This window comes from Anabrus simplex, chromosome 2 (genome assembly GCF_040414725.1).
Source record: "Anabrus simplex isolate iqAnaSimp1 chromosome 2, ASM4041472v1, whole genome shotgun sequence".
Lineage (NCBI taxonomy): Eukaryota > Metazoa > Arthropoda > Insecta > Orthoptera > Tettigoniidae > Anabrus > Anabrus simplex.
Genome location: NC_090266.1, coordinates 1,003,284,408 through 1,003,305,898, shown reverse-complemented (window position 1 = coordinate 1,003,305,898; position 21,491 = coordinate 1,003,284,408). Strand labels below are relative to the sequence as shown.

At 40.0% G+C, this 21,491-nt stretch overlaps 1 protein-coding gene across 1 annotated transcript in view; it reads right to left on the bottom strand.

The window, feature by feature from the left end:
- Nucleotides 1-21,491, bottom strand: part of Spt-I (serine palmitoyltransferase subunit I) — a 398,639-nt gene that overhangs the window by 127,700 nt on the left and 249,448 nt on the right. The gene's annotated exons all lie outside the window — the stretch shown is intronic.

The window sequence follows — 21,491 nt, the reverse complement described above, 5'->3', positions numbered from 1 at the left end:
GACCCATGAGTTGGTTTGTCGTGGTTGCCCGTAACTTGAAACAAGTGAGACAGTTGTGAATGACCTGTCTAATGATAGATTTTCCATTAGTGAACCAGAATCTCTGACATAGAGAAGCTAACAACAATTGACTTCCCGCAAGTAAAAGCCTATGATGTTCATGCAGGATGATGAGTTTGGTGATATGGTGTTTGGGATGAAATATGAAGGGATGTTTCTGCTCGTAGGGGGCTGAAGAGTTTTCAAGTCTACCGCCCACCCTAATCAAACTGGCGCTGTCAAGAAAAGGATGGAGCGCCGTAAGTTTGCTTTCAGATGGGATCGTCTTCCCCTGTTGCAGGTTATGTAGTTCTTGCACAAAGGTGGAACGTTGCGACATGCCAACGACAACCTTCAAGGAATCACGTAACTCACCTGTGGTCAATGGCCCATGACTCCTCTCAGTAACATTACTTTGAAGATTTTGAAGAAATCTAAGCAAATAGGCTGTCACTCGTTGCAGTCTAGACCAACTGGAAAAGCGTCTAAGGTAGTCGTCCAATCATGGTTAACTGTCACGAGGCACATAGTCGGCGTTCGCTCTTCTGGTATGTTAGAGATGGTTTCCTTTAAGACTGGCCAAGCTGATGGATGATTCTGAAGCCAACTAAGTCCCGCCCACCATAGCAGCATTGTCTCAAGTTCCTGTGGTTCAAGTCCTCTTGAAATACAGTCTGCGGGATTGTCTTGTGAGGGAATGTGTTTCCAGTCCTCTACTCTTGACAAGTCCTGTATTTCTGACACCCCCTTAGCCACAAAAGTCTTTCAAGAATTGGGTGAACCTGCTATCCAAGCTAGAACTATTGTAGAGTCCGTCCAGTAATATCGAGCATCAATTCTCATGTTGATAGCTACAAACACCTTATCCATCAATCGGCTCAATAGTACAGCACCACATAGCTCCAGCCGAGGTAACGAGATTTGCTTTAGAGGTGCCACTCTCGACTTAGCAGTCAACAAGGAGATGGTAACATCACCATTGATACTAATGCACCGCAGGAAAATACAGGCGCCATACGCTTTCTCCGATGCGTCCGAAAAAACATGTAGCTCCAGGCGCACCATTGCTCCGTTACATGTAACTCTCCTTGGTATGACGATGTTACTCAGTGCAGATAGGTGTTTATGGGTGTTTATCCATGAAATTTCAATTTGATTGGGGAGGGACTCATTCCAGTCTACTTGTTGTTGCCAAAGTGTTTAGATGAAGAGTTTGCATCATACAATAACTGGACCAAGTAGTTCCAGAGGATCAAATATTGCTGCTATAGTAGCTAGAATGGTGCGGTTAGTCCACTGTGGAGGAGTATCCTTAGTTGATGTAACTCCAAACTTGAATATATCTTCAACAGGGTGCCAGAGAATACCAAGTGTTTTCACTACATCTCCAAAATTTAAATTACAAGGGACCTGATTTTCTTGCAATTCTAAAGGAATGGATGCCAATATGTCAGGGTGATTAGCACGCCATTTCCTAAGTCTAAATCCTGCTGTGTTTAGAAGGGAAGTCAGTTCCGCCTGTAACTGATGGGCATCTTGGATGGAGTTGGTTCCTGTCAGCAGGTCATCAACATAGAAATCACGTGTCACAACTCCACAGGCTCATGGAAATCTTCGTTGCTCTTCCCTTGCCAACTGAAGCAGACATCTGGTTGCTAAGAATGGAGCTGCTGCTGTTCCATAGGTCACCGTTGTAAGCCTATAGGTCTTCAGCGGTTGATGGGGTGAACTGCGCCATACAACTTTCTGTAAATCGCGGTCTTCAGGATGGACGTTGATCTGGCGATACATTTTCTCGATATCTGCAGTTATAACGTACTTGTGGGCACGAAACCGAAGGACAATGGAGAACAGATCTTGTTGCACTGTGGGTCCAACCATCATGATGTCATTAAGAGATACTGACATTGTAGTTTTAGACGACGCATCAAAGACTACCCTAACCTTCGTCGTAGTGCTACCTTTCTTTACAACAGCATGATGAGGCAAGTAGTAGGATCCTTGACTTTGAATAGGGGCTTCGATTTCCTCCATGTGTTCCAGTTGGTGATATTCTTGCATGAAGTTAGTATAATCCTCCTTCAGTGCAAGCTGTCTTTCCAGTCTTCTCTCCAAGTAATGGAAACGTTTCTTAGCAGTGTCCAGTGAGTCTCCTAGGTTGCTCCGATTGGAACGAAGGGGCAGTTTAACCACGAAACGTCCCGTTTCTTCTCGAGTGGTGTGCCTCTGAAAGTGTTCTTCACAATCCCTTTCTTCCTTTGTGAGTGGATTGGTCCTCACTTCTTCCTGTGCCCAGAAGCGCTCAACCTGTTCGTGCAGCATGTCACCCTTTAAAAATAAAGCCTTTCTTGTAGCACTTCGATGTTGTACAGAGTGGTTGGGTATACAGCCAGCAAGTACCCAGCCATGAGTAGTGTTTTGAAGAGTGGGATAGGCTTCCCTTGTGCGCTGCCTAGGTAGTAAGATATCATAGAACACACTTGCTCCCAGGAGAAGATCAATATCGTGTGGTTGGTTAAACCGTGAGTCTGCTAATACTATGTCCGCAGGCAAGTTCCAGTCATCAGAGTTAATTCTAGTAGTAGGAAGTTGACCAGTTATTTGTCCTAACACAGAGAAAACAATGGATTTCCCATAATCACTAACTCTGGAAGAGATGGAAACTTGGCAAAAATGTGAAGATTCCACTGTTTTCATATTGCTGATGCCACTGATTGGCATAGAATGGCGACTTAGTTTGAGTCCTAGTCGGTTCGCAAGGCCATGGGACATGAAATTCATCTGAGAACCACTGTCCAGTAAGGATTGACATTCATGAACTCTACCACTACTGTCCCTAATATGAACCACAGCAGTTGATAGGAGAACTTCGTGTTGTTGAATGCTCCTTTCAAAGAGCAATATGACTGCTGTTGTGGGGGAGAGCCTGTTGAATTTGATGACCTCTGGTTGTCTTGCTGATAATGTAGCAGGGTGTGATGCCTTTGGTTACACATTCTACAACTGCCTGAAGTGCAACTGCTTGCAATGTGGTCACCTTTCAAACAATTGAGACAGAGCCTGTGGTCTCTAATTAACTTGATACGGTCATTAACAGACATATCCTTAAATTTAGAGCACCGATAGAGAAAATGAGAAGCACCACAAAGTTCACATGATGAGGGAATGGAGGTGTATGAACTGGTGAAAGGCTTGGAAGATCTGCTGACCTTCCCTATTTCTTGCTTCTCTGCTCCGGTCTTATGAGAGGAGACAATTTCCAGTGTCTGGCAGTTACTTTCAAGAAAGAGGATTAAGTCTTGTAAACTTGGGCATTTGTACCCTGAGGTCGAGTTCTCCCACTGTTTACGTAGACTTAGACTTATCCGTTGGAGTACTAAATGTGATAGGATGACCTCATGCAAGGGGGTCTTAATTTTCAAGGCTCCTATCGCATTGAGATTGCTACACAGCTGATTTATGAGCATTCTTAGGTCTTTGGGCGATTCACCCTTAACAACTGGAAGTGCAGACAGAAGCTCTTTGACGTGAAGATCTAAGATGAGCCTTGGGTTATGATAACGATTACAGATTAAGTCCCATGCTACTTTGAAGTTTTCTTGCGTTACTGGAAGGTTTTCAATTAATTTATGAGCTTCATCTGATACACATGACAGCAAGTAATAATAGCGTTGTATGTCAGTCAGAGAATCGTTACTGAAGATTAGCGACTCAAAGGTGTCATGAAAGTGCATGAATTCTGCGATAGAACCCTTAAATTTAGGCAAGGAAATAGTAAGTAATTTGAGTAAGTGGCCATTAGTTGTGGTTGAACTGTCTATAGGATAGGAAGGCAAGGCAGTGTTAGTTAACAAAAGAGTTTGAATTTTTCACTGAATGTCTAAACAAATTTCTTCAAATGCTTCCCTATCAGAATCGTGACTAATGTCGTCGTCATTTATTTCGAGTTGACTCTGAACATCGTTGTATTCTTCGATACTTCTTTGTAAAAGATCCTACCTCACTTTACTATCATTTAAATTTTCTCCTTGAAAGTTACTGATAAAGTTTCCTAAGCAAGTAACTCGAGATTTCACAACAGCCCTTTTCTTCGTCAATGTGTGCTTTAGATTTTCTTCCATTATGGGAAGGACAAGCAAGGAATAACAAGGAATGACAATTGAACCAGACTGCACTCACCCTTCGAGGACGCGATGATGCTGCTCCTGGTGGCTGACTCTTGAGTTGAAATCCCCGTTGGCTGCAGTGCTCCTTGTTCTGGCGGTGTACTGTCACTATTGACTCCTCTGGCTGAAAGTGTGGTGACAGCCCTGTTGTATGATGGCACGGCCTAATTTGCTCTACAACATGGCGCTTCCCGCCGAAATCCACTCGTTTTCTTCTTGCACCTTAACACTGGCATGAACTGCTTTGAAGCGTATGATTTCACACTGAAAATGATTCCGACACTATAACTTCCTTACTGGCGCACTACGGCAACGTAATTATTTCCTTGATGTTTTACGCATGGACTGACCTCGTGGTTCAAGCGTGCTGTTACAGCATATCTTGGTTAAATAATGCACAATAAAAATCGTAAAGTCACACTGAAATGAATTCGGTCCACCTGTACTCCCACGAGGAGGAATATTTAATGAAACAATGATGCCGATGCGGTGAAGTAAAACACAGTACGCTACGGTACCGGATCAGTTCGAACATTAGGCCTACGGTTTGCACACTGTGAATTCGGCCCGGAGGACCAAAAAATGTTGCATTTGATCCAAACAACACCTCTCTGGTAGCTCACGAAATAATTCAAACTGCATTGAATGAAACCACATGTTTATTGTACACTACAGATCACTTAAAACTAACAAATACATCGAGCCAAAACACGCGTGTCTACTCGAGCTCCGCCATTTTTTCACTCACTCCCATCGTATCACTCTCCTCTTACCCAGAGTCCTTGACCAGTGCTGCCACTGTCCACATGTCAGGTGAAAAATAGAGCTAACCAACCAAACGCTAAGAAACTGCAGCGTATTATGAATTGTTGCCTTTCATTTTTAACCTAAGGTATGATGTGGATATTACTCCTTACTATCACGCACTGAACTGATTAAAACCTGATAAGAGATGTGAATATCATAATTGTCTTAATACACGAACTTCTGCATAGTAACTCCCCGCAGTACATTTCATCTAAACTTAACTACATCTCTTCCTTCCATAACCGTAACACTCGCTCAGGCTCCACTCTAGCTATTCCTCTTCACCACTCTCCTGTGCATAATAGTTCTTTTATTGTAACCACTTCCAGGCTTTGGAATTCCCTGCCAGTAAGTGTCAGGGACATTGACTCTTTCCTCAAATTTAAAATAACTTGCCGAGACTTCCTGTTGAGAGTAACCGACTGAAGCGTGTATATGTGCGTGTGATTGGTAATTGAAAAATAAAAAATGGTTCTGTTAATTTTATATAATGTAAACATAAAGGTAGTTGATAAATGTGTAAATTGTGTGTGTGCAAGTGTCTAAGTGAGAGAGATAAGAGGACTGAATTAACGAGCTAATAAGCTAATAAGCTGCATATTGCGTGGGTGTGTAACTTTTAATTAGGAAATAGTATAAGTAGTATAATTAGTCATAGGCAGCCTTAATATTATTTGGTGTATTGTGGTTGAGTGTAAGAGAGGGCCGGGTGCCCTAACTTCGCCACATGAAAGAAGCCATAATAAATAAATAAATAAATAAATAAATAAATAAAAAGTAAAAGTAGTGTTGTGCGCGAGCGGTGTCTGTATTAGCGTGAAATCGCATGTGAGCACGAGCACTCGATTCTGCTGGACGTCACAAACCCGCATGGCACTCCACAGCAACCGAGTGGTAAGCCCCAGTGTTACATCATGTTTCGTGATACACTGAAAAAAATGGAAATTGCAACACCCAGAAGGAGTGGTGTTACATTGCTACAACTGAACATGCAGGACAAGTGTTTGGTTGTGATTCGATTATTACACTTTCAGGTCCCTCTGACCGCAAGTTTGGACATCAATAAATACAGGATGTGCCCACCACGAGCTGCAATACATTGATGATTTCGTCGAGGCATGGAGTCAATAAGGCCCTGGATCACTTCCGGAGGAATTGTGGCCCATGCTTGCTGCACTGCTCGGGTCAGTTGTTCCAGAGTTGTGGGTGGCTGAGGACGGTTGGCCAGTTGTCGACCAATCATGTCCCACACATGCACAATAGGACTGAGGTCCGGGGATCTGGCGGGCCATTCTAAGGTTGTGATGTCGTGGAGAGCTTCTCTGGAGATGCGTGCAGTGTGAACCCGGGCATTGTCCTGCTGAAACATCCCATTAGCAATGTTCGCCATCATAGGGAAAACCACTGGTTTGAGTACCCTATCAATGTACCGTCGAGCAGTCATAATGCCCTCAACAAGCACTAATTGTAATTTCACATTAAAGCCAATAGCTCCCCAGCCATAATGCTTGGTGTTGGCCCTGTGTGCCTCTAGACAATAAGATCTGGGCGGCCCCTCTCCCCGGTACGTCGGCGTACACGATTCCGGCGATCACTGCGGGCAAGACAGAAGCGCGATTCATCACTAAAGACGACTCTATGCCATTCGTCGACCCACGCCGATCTTTCTTGACACCAGGCCAGCCTTACTTGTCGCTGTTGTGGGGTCAGTGGAACACCTTCTGCAGGGTCACGGGCTCGTAAGCCAGCTGCACAAAGGCGATTACCAACTGTTTGTTGTGTAACGTGGGGTGCCACAGCTGCTCGAATTTGCGCTGCTGTTGCATGGTGTTCCATCCGGGCCATCCGAATGATGCGGCGATCCTCTCTCACAGTTGTCTGTCGCGCTGGGCCTGTGCCAGGTCTATGAGTGTGGGTACCTTCATTTGACCACTGCTGCCATACATGTTGTACCGTAGATGCCCGTCGGCCAACACGTGTAGCGACAGTCCTTAGCGATAATCTAGCCCCGCACAGCTCAGTTATCCAAGCCCTTTTAAATGGCGACAGTTGTTGATAGCGTGCTCTTCTCTGTCGTCGAGGCATGTTTGACGGGGAACACTTCACTGCACAGACTGCAAGTCAACTATGCTACACCAGAGTCCGTATACTGGAGTTGATTCCTCCGCGAGCAATCACGTGGGGAGACCTGTAGCAACAATCCAATGGGTCTGAAACTTTGATCGTTTACATACCTACATGGCATCGTTCCATATCTTGAAAATCAACACAAACGACCAATGCCTTCATGGTGTTGGAATTTCCATTTTCTTAAGTGTAACACTAAAATAGATGTAACAAAGGCTTTTCAGTCTGTCAAACACACAGCAAATACAATGTAAATTATAATACTATAAACATACCTGTAAAAAACACACTAACATGCAAAGAATGACATGTTTCATTCTACAAGAACATCCTCAGATTCTATCAAATCACTTTAAGAACAATCTTATATATGTACAGTATTGTTTACGTAGCGTAAACTTGTCAATGATAGAGAGTTTAGTGATAACATGAAACAGTAATGACAAAAATAAAAATATATAGAAGTATTAATATAAGGAAAACATACGTACTTATCTAGACTGCCGATGTTAAGTCCGTTGTCACCAAACACTATTTCAGGACTGTGGTCATGGAAATATTTGGTGAGACACGCTGCGCGTGGAGAGGGAAGGGCAAGAATGGGAGGGGCCTTGTAGAGCAATGTGGAACTCTCCTATAGGATGATTGAATCGAGTATACTGTACAGTTGAAAGGGGAGGGGAGAAGTGGGGTGGAGTGGCTGGAGCGCTGTGGAACCTTCCATCAACATTGGAAAGGGGAGAGAGGTTATTGACTTACTCCATGTTAAATGTACTTTTATGTAATATGGATGAATGCAAAATTAATAATTTAGGTGAATAAAGTAAGGAACGGTATTATTATTATTATTATTATTATTATTATTATTATTATTATTATTATTATTATTATAAAAGCAATTTAATGAGTAGGTGTTGTCAGATATTATGTGAGTAGAGCGAATAGGGGGGATTATTTAAATGTGTATGCTCATTCACGTTATTTGCATTAGCATTTTTGCAACGTAAATTTCTATTGCTTCTTTTATATTCAAAGATTTACTTTTATTTTCGAAGCGTAAAATTTTTAGATCAGTGCTGATATCTGTGAAATGGCGTGAACAGTCGTATATGTGCTCAATCAATCAATCAATCAATCAATCAATCAATCAATCAATCAATCAATCAATCAATCAATCAATCCTGATCTGCATTTAAGGCAGTCGCCCAGGAGGCAGATTCCCTATCTGTTGTTTTCCTAGCGTTTTCTTAAATGATTGCAAAAAAATTGGAAATTTCTTGAACATCTCCCTTGGTAAGTTATTCCAATCCCTAACTCCCCTTCCTATAAATGAATATTTGCCCCAATTTGTCCTCTTGAATTCCAACTTTATCTTCGTATTGTGATCTTTCAAAGACGCCACTCAAACTTATTCGTCTACTGATGTCATTCAACGCCATCTCTCCGCTGACAGCTCGGAACATACCACTTAGTCGAGCAGCTCGTCTTCTTTCTCTCAGTTCTTCCCAGCCCAAACTTTGCAACATTTTTGTAACGCTACTCTTTTGTCGGAAATCACCCAGAACAAATCGAAATGCTTTTCTTTGGATTTTTTCCAGTTCTTGAATCAAGTAATCCAGAGACTTACATGCCCTCTCCTTTACATCCTTACTACAACCCCTAAACACCCTCATAACCATGTGCAGAGATCTGTACCCTTTACTTATAATCCCACTTATGAGATTACCCCAATGAAGATCTTTCCTTATATTAACACCAAGATACTTACAATGGTCCCCAAAAGGAACTTTCACCCCATTAAAGCAGTAATTAAAACTGAGAGGACTTTTCCTACTTATGAAACTCACAACCTGACTTTTAACCCCGTTTATCATCATACCATTGCCTCCTGTCCATCTCACATTATTGAGGTCACGTCGCAGTTGCTCACAATCTTGTAACTTATTTATACTCTATACAGAATAACATCATCCACAAAAAGCCTTACCTCTGATTCCACTTGTTTACTCATATCATTTATATAAATAAGAAAACACAAAGTTCCAATAATACTGCCTTGAGGAATTCCCCTCTTAATTATTACAGGGTCAGATAAAGCTTCGCCTACTCTAGTTCTCTGAGATCTATTTTCTAGAAATATAGCAGTGCTCTTGATAATAGTGAACGTTTTTATCTTTTAAAAATCATTATGTCTATTGTACCTGATATGAATAACTATTACTTGTATAAGAGCTGATGAGCTCCCCTTCTGACTATCCAACTGTTTCATGTTTAACAATGTTTAAAATCTGAAGAAAAAAAAAAAAAAGAAGGAAAGAAATGATATTTCGTATTTTAGAGTTTTAAATTATACTTTGGTCTTCTCTCTGTCCACCCATCTGTGCCCGCACCTTCTTACACTCTGCTTTCCACAATATTCTCGGAACAGGGGGTAGCAAAGCGTGGTTGAATGGGTCTGGATAAAGCCCCTTTTGATGGCTATTCCTAGAATTTGAAAATGAACTCTATATAAAAATTTTGTCATTTCTGGAATTTTCTAAATTTTGTCAGTTTCTCTTTTTTTCACTATGTCTGGTCCTAGGGAAGTCCTTGTACTGTGGTATCTGCATAAGGAGGAATTAATTTACGAACTTTTAATTAGAAAGGTCCAGTATGGTGGTACGATTGCTACAGACACTGCTAGACTTAAAGAATCGTTAGATTTTTCCATCTGTGTTTCGGATATATGGGGAAAAGGAAACTGATGAGGCTCTGTCCACCATCACCGCTAATGTCACCAATCTTGCCTCTGTTGTAAGTTTTTTTGAAGTAGGTGAACCTTCTGGAAATCAACTTAAGCATGTTCAAGCCAGGTTGTTCCTTTTTTTACAGTATTGCTAGGGACCTATTGTCTCTGAAACTGAAGGATGATCATGCTAGTATAGCTAATACTCTGGTTGAACACATTTCTGAGTTGTCAAGTAAGGTCAATCATTTGTTGTCTGGAGCCACTAGTTCTAAGGGTACTATCCTCCTCCAGTAAATGTACAAACGGAAGAGTCTTCTGAAAGTAGGGAACCTGTTGACCCTCAACAACAAACTTCTGCCCCATCTAAACAAGGAATTACTTTAGTCATCTACAAAAACTTCCACCCTTCATCAGTAACGCCGCTTTTGAACCTTCTCAACCTCACATGCCGTCTCCGTTTATTTCACCACGTTTCAGTAGCTTGCCCCATCCCTTAGCCATGTTGCTTAAGGGCATCTCAAAATTTTCTCTAAATTCTACTAACAATGTGATCACCTTCCTAAGGTTTCTGGTGGAATTTCAGGACCATGCCTTAGTGTTTTCACTTCCTCATTCTCAAATTCTCCTAATCACTTACCCATACTTAGAGGCATGATTTTTTCGCATAAACGATAAACGCGACAAAAAATATTTTGAAGCGATTTTGCAATATCTTTACGAATCATATCTTTCTGGTTAAGAGAATATGGATATTATGTTCGCGAATTCAAGCGAATTAAAGCAATAAGGCCATTTTAAAGCGAAATTCAATTATTTCGCGATAAGCGCAATATTACAGCGAAATCTGTAGTGAATAACAAACTTAACATTTTGTTTCAAGATTATGTATTAAAAGAAAAGAAAGAGCGAACAAAGATTCATCAACAGGAAAGAAATATGTTATCATTAATGTTCTAGAAAAACTCTTTAAGACATGGGAGCAAAGAAACTTCTTGCCAAATGAAATGTTTGGAATGTTGTTCTTGTGGTGGCTGGTAATCCCACCCCAGCCTGTCTCCTCACGACACTGTGCAATCCTGGAATCCCTAACGACGTCTACAAGCAGCACAATTGACTGGTGTAATTCGGCTTCGTGGTCAGGTAAAATTAAGAAAGTGATCATAGACAGTAGCGAAGATGGGTTGCTCGACAAGTGTTACGGTGCACAGCAGAGCTAAACAGATTGCGAGTGAAGGTTTATACCTTTCGGAAAGCAATATTTTAACGTGTAAATTTTGTAATGTTCGTATCGAGTGGGAGAAAAAAGATACTTTCTCAAAACATTGTTTTAAAAATAAGGAACATTCAGAACGTAAATTTAGCCCTCCAACAGTGAAACGGCAGGCAACAATAGAACTCTCATTAGATATGCAAAAGAAAGCTAAGAGTGAAAAAATAGAATTCATTCACGAAACAACAGCGATGCTACTCAAAGCCAACATCCCGCCGGAGAAGGTAGACGACCCTGCAGTCCGAAAATGGTTTCAAAGGTATGTACCAGGTATGTGCAGTCTATCAATTAAACCACCACAATCAACGGTCAGTGATAGTAAGACTAGGTTTTCTAAGACCTCTTTCTGATGAAGATTTTTCTTTTTTCTATTGGTTAGGATCTGGAGACCTTCCCACAGCCAACCAACTAAGGAAACAATACGTCCCCCGTCGCTCAAACGAAGTACAAGCAAGCATCAAACAGTCTTTGGAATGGAAAATGGACTTGGCTCTTATCTGCGACGAAACTACCGACTCTTCAGGCCGCTGTGTGTTTGCAATCTTGATCAAAACTCAAGACCCAGTATCTGAACAGGAAATATTTTTGTTAGAATGTGTGTTTCTAGATGCTGCAAACAGCAGAACGTATTCTCAAGCAATCCTGCATGTTTTCCATAATTTTGAAATTAACCATGAGAATGTAAAGTATATGATAACTAATTCTGCCCCATATATGTTAAAATGTTATGAACTGCTTAAGGGAATTATGGCAGAATATTTAATTCACATCATTTGATGGGCTCATAAATTCAGTTTGTTCGGTGATGTCCTGCAAAAGAATTTGAAAGAACTTAATGCAATTTTGTCAAAAACAAAGAACTGTTTTCATATGTCAGGGAAAATCAAACACGTTTCGTTCATACCTAGACGAAAACTTCCCAGATATGTCAATTTCATTGTATCCCGAGCCTGTGTTGAGTAGATGGGGAAGTTGGTTTAAAGCTGTCTCTTACAAACATGCAAATGTAGATATCCTCCACTCATTTTTCAAACAGTTGTCACTGAAACCTGTACCAGTGGTAAACTGGTTGGCAGAAATGGAAGATGCCAGATTTTGCAACCTGGTAAAATCCCAAGCAGCATTTGTTTTTGAAAATTGCATGTTTATTGCAGACGTCGTTTTGGAATTAGAAGGGTCTAATTATCCACATTCTCCTTTGCTTGTTTCGAAAATAACAGAATTGAAAGATAGAATGAATGTAATTGCTTCTGGCAATGTTGGTGAACTAGTTAGTAAGATTATTGAAGGGTTTAGTGGATCGTTAAAAAGTGAAGCAACTCTTCTCTTCCAAAATGTTAGTGCCTTAGTTGTAAAGAAAATTGAAAAGCACATGTCCCCACGTGATGCTTACATATTTGGACTTGTGAATGATTTGTTTCATCCAACTAATGTAATTCAATCAAACTATACAAATGTTTCGTCACTGAGTGAAAAAGTACAAAAATTGTCTGGCTTTAAAATGTTGAAGCAGTCTGATATTATTGCTGGGTACCTTGCTTCTAAAGATATTCTGCGAAAACAAATTGAAGAAAATCCCGGTCAACAAGTTGAAATAATTTAGTCACTGCTAGCATTAAAATTAATGCACCTGAAATTTGCAAATTCTGTTTTAAAGTCTATTTGGGTTCCCTATTCACCCGTTGATGCAGAGCGATTTTTTCGAAGTACAATTTGATTGTCAATGACCGGAGATGACTAATGAAAGAGAGCTCCATTGTAACGTGCGCTATATTATCTTTTCACAAAGTAAGGAATGGGTAGGATGGCCCAATGATGCTGTAATATAAGTGCTATGTAATCATAATCAGGAATAAAATGAAATAATATTGGATGCTTACTAGTAATTTATACATCTATCATTCATATAAATAATTAAGAACCATAATAATGAAACTGTTAATGATTAATTTTAAAATTTCATTAAAGCGAAATTAGAGCGATACGGCAACATCTATATCACGAAATAACGCGAAAATTAGTATCCTTCTCACGAAATCGTTCAAATATTAATGCAAAAAAATCATGCCTCTACCCATACTCTATTGGCGTTCTTACATTAATTGAAATTATGTAAATATCTAAATACAGTGCATGCTTCATGACATAACCTCACAAACAATGTGATCGTATCGTATGTACATATGATGTAATAATAATACTAAATGGATGTAAACACTTCATAGCTATACATTACAAGTAATAATAATAATAATAATTATTATTATTCAAGCTCGATACTTGCATTATTTACCCATGGGTGAGAAAATATTGTTTTCAAGTTATATCAGTTTATCGCACGTGTCAATATCCCTCCTATAACTTGAAACAATTTCCACAGTCTATCACACTCGCTGACTTTGCCTTGGACATAGATTGTATCTTCTTTCATACTCAATGTCGCTGGATGTGCTCTCCTTCTCTTGACCAGCTTGTGCCATGTTGGGGGTCGGGGTTGCCTCGCTGCCGGCCTCTTCCTTGATGATAGTCGATGCGTTCTCACGATGACCAAATGGTGCTGTGTCATTAGTAGTCTCTCCTCCAGGGTTACGCTGTATGCGCAGCGGTTGGGTGACTCGCCACAACTAAGATGCATGGACCTTGACAGGGGGGTTGGTCTTTAGTAAGTAGACCCCATGGCCCAGCTGTTTATCCACTTCCATGGGACCAAGCCACTTAGGTGCGAAACCTTTGTGAAACCCTCCAATATTATTACTGACTGGGTGGTTACATCGCAGTACTTTTTGGCGTGGTTAGAAGATCTCGGTCTCTTCAACAACTTGAGCCTGGGCCTGGATAAGGGATCTCTTCCCGGCCAAAGCTTGTGTCTCCTTGATATTCTGCTGCTGCTGCCACTCTGCCAGGGAAGCAGCTGCATGATCTTGACCCAAAGTGGGTGGAGGACGAATCTCCCAATCCCTGGTGCCGTATAGCTGTCGACCAAGGAACAGCTCCGCTGGGGAATAGCTGGCGACACGGTTAATGCGTCGTCGCAGGGCAAAGCGTGACTGTGGTATCTGACGGTTCCACAGTCGATGTTCTTTGTGTATCAGGTGGACCCGTAACATCAATTCCAGCTCCTGGTTTCGTCGTTCTGTTGTATTGGACCTTGGGTTGTAGACAGGGGTGGTTCAGTGCTCCACACCCCATTCTGTTATCATTTGCTGCCACTTTCTCAATGTGAACTGACTTCCGTTATCCGAAAGAATGCACCGTGGATAACCGCAGCGGCTTAATGTATCCACAAAGATGCACACAAGAAGCTGTCAGCTGGTACAATTATTTTATTCACATCTATTTACATATCAAACACACACACAACCTTAATCACTGTTGTCACAAAAAAAAAACATTCACATCACAAGCCGCCATTTTAAAAGCAACTGAACGTCACTACAATATGGAGACTGCAACTATTGCATGTCACATGAAATAAATATTCTTGCTACACCATAACTCTACTGAACAATAACTCTCCAACCAAGAATTCTGTTTGGCTAATAACTCTTCAACCAATAACATTCGTTACCATCAAGACTGTCTCCTTATATATGTGCCTGGCCAGGCTTCTAGAAAGATACATTACAAAAAAAATCTTCTTGAAAATTCTAGAGTGCCTAATACATAAATTATAATGTACAGAATATTCTCAATCGTTCTCGTCTATTTCTATTCTGGAAGTTACAGTGTGTTTCATAATTATGGATTATAAATTATATACAGGTTCTTACATTAATTGGACTGATATGAATGTTTATGTGCAGCACATGTTTCATGACATAACCTCACACACAATACGATCATTCGACTACGTAAATAATATTATAGACATGATACCGCATAGGTTTTTGGGCCTTTGCCGTGTCAAGAAAATAAGATGAAATTATTTACGTTTCGCAGAGAACAGTGCTCGCGTCATCAGAAGGAAATCTCTACTGTCCATGGGAAAGGCTTCTTAAACAATGACTTTTTGAAATCTAGACGTTATAATAGAAGTGGAAATGGTATGTTAATTCGTCACCAGATGGCTCCTTGGACGTGGCACAGTGCTAGCGTTCAAAACGGAAGATGAGTGAACCATCAGAATCAGTCTAAGGGGTCACATAACATGTGTACGTAACATCTGACATTGACAGGTGTAAAGAAATTCAATGGCAACAATAATGATGCTAATATTTTCTTGACATAACCTCACACACAATACGATCATTCGACCACGTAAATAATAATACTAAATGGATGCATATCACTTCATAGCCATACATACAAGTAGTCATAATAATAATAATAATAATAATAATAATAATAATAATAATAATAATAATAATAATAATAATAATAATAATTTGAGCTCGATATTTGCATTAGTTACCCATGGGCAAGAGATATTGTTTTCAAGTTATATCCGTTTATCGCACTTGTATCAATATCCCTCCTATAACTTGAAACAATTTCCACACTTTGTCACACTCTCTTGGTCGTCACCATTTAACCCTTTTAAGACCGGGCATATTCAAGGGGGGTGCGCCTAATAAGACCAGCTGTTTAGCATGTGGTATGGCGAAAAGGACCAAGGCGTTCGAGGCATATTTTTCACATCTCCTTTCAGAAATCTATAACTCAGTCTGTAAGAAAGGTTTCTTCACAATTCATTTTTCAAAATCTTAAGAAAACAACCCTTTTTCTTATGAGATGTAAATGGAGGCATTTTGAACAAAATTAATATTTTAAAATAAACAATAATTTATAGATAAACTATGATTTTTTAATGTTGAAATGAAATATCTGTAGCTTCTAAACTAAGAAAAAAATATCTATGGCAAACGTATTATTTTTGTTCCATACTTCATGTTTCGTATCATAAATTTTTTTGGAGTTTGGATTGAAATTAATTAACAAAATATTTTTATTGTCAACTTGATCTGAAATCTTAAAAAACTAGTGCAACAGTAAGCACATATTGTTTCCCTACATTTTGTAGATACAAAGCCAGAACCTCTGAATAACACTGATACAATCCTACAGTATAACACACTGAAACTGACCCAGTAATGTTCTGATATGTTCCCAGTTGTTTTCCACACTTAGAAAAACTTATTTACAAATATGATTCGCACAGTTCTTCAGCTGGTCCTCTAAGGGCTAAACATTAATAATAATAATAATAATAATAATAATAATAATAATAATAATAATAATAATAATAATAATAACAACAATAACAATAATAATAACAATATGACGTGAGGCATGGTCCTACAGGGCTTGTCTTGTTCCCGCCACTGTTTGAACACTCCCAGATCAAGTTCCTTCTTGATGGTCATAAGGACAGGTTTCTGAGACTCACTCTGGTGTTTTTGTGGGAACTCCCTCTCGACAATTGTCCTCCTAATTTCAGGTTCCATCACCGGGTGTCTAGATAAGCAGTCCACTCCTATGTTCATCGAAATCAAATTCTGCGATTAACAGAGCCAATCGCATCAATTTAGATTTTGAGCCAGAGACCAAGTTTAACCATTTGAGGGTGGCGTTATTGGTGTAGAGCTGGAACTTCCTTCCCTCCAAGTAGCCTCTGAATTTGCCCGGGGCCCACACCATGGTTAAGGCTTCTTTTTCAGCAGTGCAGTAGCGTTGTTCGGTGGGAGATAGCTTCCTGCTGCCATACTCGATGTCCCTTCCACCATCACTCCTCTCCTGGAATAACACTGCTCCTAAGACGGAGTCGCTGGTGTCCGTCTGCAGGCACATCTTCTGTTGAGGATCGGGATGGGCTAGACCAGGAGTGTTGCATATCGCAGCTTTAATGCCTTGGAATGCTGCCTCTTCCTTGCTGGTCCATCGGAATGGGCGGTTGTTATGGAAGAGATCGGTGAGTGGTATTGCCTTCTCTTCAAAGTACGGCACGAAGCTGCTATACCATCCAGACACGCCAAGGAACTGACGTACCTGTCACGTGGTCCGTGGGCGTTCAGCTTCTTCGAGAGCTCGATTCTTCTCCAATTGCCTTTCTAAGCCTTCAGATTAGGACATGGCCATGATATTCTACATGGGACTGGGTGAAGTGGCACTTCTCCAGTTGGCAATCTTCAGTCGTTCCAGCACCTTCCTCAGATGTAAAAGGTGTTCTTGAAAATTCTTGCTGTGAATTAAAATGTCGTCGAGATACACTTGGCAAAAATCTCCAACATATCCTGATAATACCTTGTCCATCAGTCGCATGAAGGTGGCAGGAGCATTCTTCGATCCAAAGGGCATTAATGCAAACTGGTACAAATCCTCTCGGTGTCATGAAGGTGGTCAGTGGTCTAGAACTTTCCTCGACTTCCAGTTGCCAGTATCCGGAGTTGAGATCCAGCATGCTGAAAATCCTAGACCAACTTACTTGTTTCAACGAGTCTTTCAGGTCAGGCATGGGGTAGGCATCACTAACTGTCTTCTCGTTCAACCTGAAGAAGTCCACACACAGTCGATACTCCCCATTCTTCTTCTTCTTCTTCTTCTTCTTCGGTAGGACGATAGGTGAAGCCCAACAGGATGTAGAGGGTTGGATGAGACCTTGCCCTTCCATCTCTTGAATCTTCCAAAGACGAAGTTGCGCTTATCCGGGTTGATTCGATATGGACTTTGCTTGATGACTTTGTCTCTATACAAAAATTGATGCCTTGGTACGTCTGCTAGGTACCAACTGATGAGCCCAACCTAGCACACGAGGGCGAAACGCTGGCAACCAGGAATGAGTTAGCTGGAAAATTTATAATGTCCAATAACGGACCATTTATATTAGTATTATAAATTTACTCATTCGTGACAAATATTTTAGATTCCCTATGGGAATCAACATCTATATCATCAATTTTTGGTAAAGAGACAAATTCTCTCATAGTGGCTCCAAGTAGCCTACGCAGTGGCCTCCACGGTATGCACTAGCCAGCGTCTTGGCAGGTGTGCTAGGTACCAACTGATGAGCCCAACCTAGCACACGAGGGCGAAATGCTGGCAACCAGGAATGAGCTAGCTGGAAAATTTATAATGTCCAATAACGGACCATTTATATCGGTATTATCATGTATCCATCCGTGATCACTTTCCTTCACCTCCCGTTCTGACTGGCTATATTATTAGCAATCTTTTTGATGATTATTTATTAAAATTCTTATTCAGATATTCTCTTAGGGACAACGTTTGATTTTTATTTGAATTCAGTATGTTTTCCTTCTATTGTCAGGTAACTCTAGTCTTTAGTCTTTTTTTAGCTCTACTTTTTTGCATATTCTTCATCTCACCTCTTCGAAAAAAAGGGCTCTCTTCTCGGCTCACAACGTCTCTCTGCGGAACCACACTACAGAACGCCTCTCTTCAGAACCACGTACTTCATCCAACAATATGATGGTTACTATAACATTCTCTGAGCACCGGTGCTCTACACTTCATTTGAGGCATTTTGTCCTCTGCGCGCTATAATAGTCAAGGACATCTCCCTGCACTGGTTCCTCGGTATTGAGGACATTTGGAAAGAGACTTGAATTGGTAAAACTCATCAAGAGGGAAAAGCCTGCTCTTTTGACGCCTACAAGAAGAAATGGTTTGATACCTACTCTCATGTTATAGGAGTCTTTTAAATGAAAGGAAAAAAGACATGAATTCTAGTGACAGTTACTTTGTTAAACCTTGGTGGTTAAGGGATTTTATGAAGGATTGTATTACAATCACTTTCTAATTATGGCACTTTGCCATCTGGTAATTCTATCTACACAAATATTAATATGATTATGATTATGTACATTCATTTTGAGTGCTTACTATTTCAATATTTGCAACCTAATATAGCCTGTAGAATTCGAATTCTGTCTTTGCCAACTTATGTCTTAAACTTAATGTTAATTTTCACAACCTAACATTGCCTCTTGTATCAGACTTTGCAATATTTATTGGCGTATATCCAATACTAGCCTTTGCAACTTAGCATTGCCTTAAACTTCAGACTTTAGTCTTATCTTGGTTTAAAATATATACCACTGATCGGCGGCCTTCAGCTAAGGTCAAGAGTATGGTATATAGCTCTCGTTTAGATAATATGTACTTGCAAAATATTTAATAAATTGTAATTTGTTACATCTGTGGTTCCAACATTTCATTAAGATTCTTCACCCTATTATCCCCTACTCTTTTCTTACTCAACGGATCTTCCATTCTATGCCGTTAGGGATTTTTGGTCCAATCTTATCCAAAACCCTGCCAATGTACTTCCCTACTGACCATGCAATCTGCAAGATGTAACCAGAATCGCTAACAATGAATAAGATAAATCTGACTAAAAGTGGCTTTAAGACATAGTGAAGGGTTTGTCAAGATGGGCTCAGGCATGTATTGAATGAAGCAAGGGGAAGTGCTACCCAATACAGTGAAATCTCGTTAGCACGTTCCTCATTAACACGTTTTCCAGCTTAGCACATCGTAAATTTGAAGTCCTGCTTATCATCCTATTAAATCTATATAAAAATACCTCACTTATCACGTCACAAATGTTTGCTATTACTGTTTCGTACGATCACATTTTTCCGAGCCCTAAAATTATTTGTCATCCCTTGTAAAGCAAAAGTGATTTCCAACTTGGGTAAGATTCATCGCCACAGTTGCGTGATTATGGGAAAAAAGCCTTAAATTCCTGAACTTCACAGGATAAGTTGCATGTTCGGGGAGCAAGCTGTTAGCCTCAGGAATGTTCAATTTTGCTTGCCGGTTAGCAGCAAAATTGCTGAATAACACAGAGAGTCTATTTGTGCTTGTATTTCGCATCCCATTCAGAAGTTAGAAATTTATTTTGTGTGAGTGGTACAGTGAAGGGCAGCAAATGTTTGTCGCGTGATACGGTAGTCTATATCAGGATTAGGAACATAAAAACATACATATCGCATCACGAATTTTTGTAAGAGCCATCGCCACAGTTGCACGATTACGGAAAAAGTGAGCCTGTTTGTGCTTGTATTCCATTCAGAAATTAGGAATTTATTTTGTGTTGAGTGGTACGGTGAAGTTTTTTTTTTCCCCCATGATACTGTAGCCTGTATCTGGCCTAGGAAATTGTGAAATTGACTAGCGTGGTGCATATTTGTCTTGTGATAGCCTAGGTATGGATACAGAAGAAGTGATATTCCTTTCTAACGAAGACAACATTAAAATCTTTCAGAAAGGGGACTGGCACCCGCAACTTTAAGCGCGCTGAGATTGCGAATGTTGAACTTGCACCTTCAATTTTTGACTCGATCGATTCAACTTCGCTGAAGTTTTCAAAATGGTGGCCAAAGTCATTCTGTTCTCTCGCAGTCGCACATGGCCGAATATAACCTCCAATTCATTGTTTAAGAGTGTGATCAGAAAATAATGTTTCATAACCCACTGCTCTGAAATAAAAGGTTTCTTGTAACATTTGTTTTAGAAAGAGTGTGATCTGCAATAATACTTCGATACTTTTATTCGCCCCCATGCATATGTTTTCATATTTGTTGTTTGGTGCTTTTCACACCATTCAGTGCACCTGTTATTTTATAAGCTCCAGTAGAAAATATTTTCATATTTGTTCTCTTGTGTTTTTCACACTTTTTAATACTTTCCTCTCATCTTGAGAAATGGTTAGATATAGTTTTCACTGTACCCGCAGATACAAGACGTAAAATGCCTGCATGTCGGAAAACATTGTATCTGGTGTTTCCGTATCCCTGTTGGATAGTTTTTATTTGTATATCCAGTAGTACGTTTTCTCGCTTAACATATTCATTTTTGTTGCCCCATGCAGAAATGTCTTAAGAAGGTTTAACTGTATTAACATTATCAAGATTAATGTAAAAATCTCCATCTCCCAAAGCAGTGATGCACAAACTTGTACAGAAATGTTTTTGTTTATGTTTTGCTGAACAGGAACAGGTGAACATTTAACAGCTCCATTTTTTAAGTTTCATGAATAGTACGAGAAAATATTATTTAATGTCTCCAACACAACTGGAAACTGAAGTATATTATATTACACATTAAAATAAAGCATGGATAATGATTTCTTTGCATTTATGAAAGTAATGTTGAAAATTTCTACCTATATAGTATTAAAATGAAAAAAAAGAAGAAAAAATAATGTTATTAGTTATACATCCCACCAATTACTTTTGTATGGTTCTCGAGGACACAGTAGTTTTCACTGTACCCGCTGATACATGACGTAAAATGCCTTCATGTCAGAAAACATCGTAAAATAGTATGACAATATATTATTTAATGTCTCTCATCTCTTAAGATAGTCCTTTGCGGTTACATATCTCTGTCC